We start from the raw sequence: 2,671 nt of genomic DNA, 5'->3' as shown, positions 1-2,671 counted from the left end.
CTTAGGTAAGATCACCGTTCTCTGGTGATCATATCTTGATTTCAATTCGTTCCAAAGATCTAATGGATTCTCAATGGTTAGGTATTGATCCTTGAGACTCTCAATTAGATGATGGCGAATGATCAAAATGGCTTTGTAATGATCTTTCTCATTAGAATTGTTGTCCTCGGTGATACATTCACCGAGACCCTTGGATTTCAAGATAATCTTGGTATCAAGCGCCCACTGAAGATAATTGTCTCCAGAGAGATTCAGGGCAGCAAAGTCCAAGTTATTGATTTTCGACATCTGAAATCATAGATTTAATTATATTAGGTCTTTTAGAAGTATTATTAGTGTTTGGATAATTAATATGTCTTACGGCAAAGACTAAGCCACACGACCACAATAGGAAACAATAGGGCTGGGACTTCGGATATTCGGTTCGGGTTCGGATAAGATCCGATCGGGTCCGGGTTTTTCGGATAAATGAATTCTATACCCAATGGGTACTTAGTAAATTTCGGTTCGGGTTTCGGATCGGGTACTACCGGTTTCGGGTCGGTTCCGGGTACCCGTTTCTTATGTGAATTATATAAATATTTACAAAATAAAATAATTATATACCAGTTTTTTATTTATTTATTTTATTTTTTAAAAAAAAGTTAATAGAAATCGTATATATATTAGTAATATGTATTAAATACAACGAAGTTGAACTAGTCTAGTGGTATTGCAGTTGTTGCTTTGCCTATCCAACCCGGGTTCAACCCTCGAAAGATACAAATCTATGTTTTTTAAGCATAGAATTCGGGTTAAACGGGTACCCGTTCGGTTTCGGGTAAAAACCGGAACCGAACCGATACCCATGGATAATTAACACTAATACCCATCAGATAAATTGCCTAGAACCGAAACCGAACCGAACCGGTCCATTTCGGGTCGGTTCCGGTTCGGGTATTCAGTTATGGATAAAAATCCCAGGCCTAGGAAACAAGCCGCACGGCTGATGAATGCATTCAGTTCGGTTTGTTCTAATGCATATGGTTTATTGTGTAATTTCAATCCTAGCATAGATGTTTCTATATGATCACACGGCCAAGTAAAGAACAAACATCATGGTTACTTGATTTTAATTCAATACCATCCTAACATGAGATTCTAAGTGCAATTGCAATCAATCAATATGATTAGGTTTAGGTATGAATGCAACAAGGCCGCACGGCCGCAATTCAGGTTTGATTCGAGTTTTAAACAATCCTAATCAATAGTTCTAGGTGATCAATCAATCAAACAAGATTCAATAAAAATCAATTTTTCAATTTAGGGTTTTAGGGTTTCGATTTTATTAATCAAGCAATTCCAATTTCAGAGTGATCAATTCAATCTCAATTTAATCAATAGTTTTTTTTTTAATTTAGGGTTTTCGAAATTAGGGTTTCTGAAAATTGATCGTAGATCAAGGAGATTTGATTTGAGATTCAAAACTTTTAAGGCTTTTATTTTAATTGATCAATAGATCAATCTCGATTTTTTTAGGGTTTAGGGGATCGAACTTATTCGAGCTTCGATTCACTCTTTAGGGATTGATCTATTATCCTATGGCTTTCATCTTTTAGAGATTATATTTTAGGGTTTCAATCTCTACAATCAACCAAGTTCGATTCTGTTCTTAGAATTTGAAATACCTTTAGTTTTGCAGATTGTAGAAACCGGACCACCAAGATGAACCTCAAGCTGGACGGGACGCGAGCTGGAACGGACGCGTGCTGAGGCGCGAGCTGTCTCTTTCCTATCGGGTCGCGAACGGGAGCTGAAGCTGTCCGGGATGCAAGCTGAGAATGGATGGAGCTGAGGCTGAGTTCGTCTAGTATCAGAAACGCCTTAGGGCTGGGGCTGATCGGATGAACACGAGCTGGTACGCTTGCAAGAACAGATTAGGGTTCGTCAGGTTAGGGTTTAAGGTCGCCGGCTAGGATTAGGGTTTAGGAGTTTTCGATTAGGTTTTTAGGCTCAGGGTGTTTAGGGACTATCGTGCTGATAACGTGTTGTGAAACTTAAGATTTAGAACTGTAAGTTTATGTCTATTATTAATCATAAAGTGTTCCCTTTATATAGGAGATTACAAAAGGTTTTTAGGCTCAGGGTGTTTAGGGACTATCGTGCTGATAACGTGTTGTGAAACTTAAGATTTAGAACTGTAAGTTTATGTCTATTATTAATCATAAAGTGTTCCCTTTATATAGGGGATTACAAGATAGATAAAAGGAAAGATTACAAATCATAAACATAAAAGGAAAAGAGAAATCCTAATCATACAAAGAAAATGAAATTGAGTTTCCTTTCCTCCTAAACCATGTAGCCGTCTCTCTCTAAGTCTCCGGCCGCCGCCTCTCTCTAGGATTGGACCGTCTCTCTCTCTAAGTGTATGGGCCGGTTATGGACCAAACCGGTTGTGTACATCCATCAATTGATTTATAACAGTGATGACAATTTTTTTTTATATTAGATTTCACAATTTCTATTGAGTTTCCAATTTTACTTGCTCTTTTAAAAAAACAATGTTTTCCTTCTAATATATAATCCACACCGGACTTGATATTTCCAACAGCCAGGAAGTGGTGGACTCGGCATTTTTGGTTCGGATTCTCCAGAAGAACAGCCGGTGGGTTCTCCGGAAGGTTCTCCTCAA

This window comes from Brassica oleracea, chromosome C8 (assembly GCF_000695525.1).
Source record: "Brassica oleracea var. oleracea cultivar TO1000 chromosome C8, BOL, whole genome shotgun sequence".
Taxonomy (NCBI): domain Eukaryota; kingdom Viridiplantae; phylum Streptophyta; class Magnoliopsida; order Brassicales; family Brassicaceae; genus Brassica; species Brassica oleracea.
The sequence above is the reverse complement of the archived record's forward strand: the minus strand, read 5'-3'. Positions refer to the sequence as shown.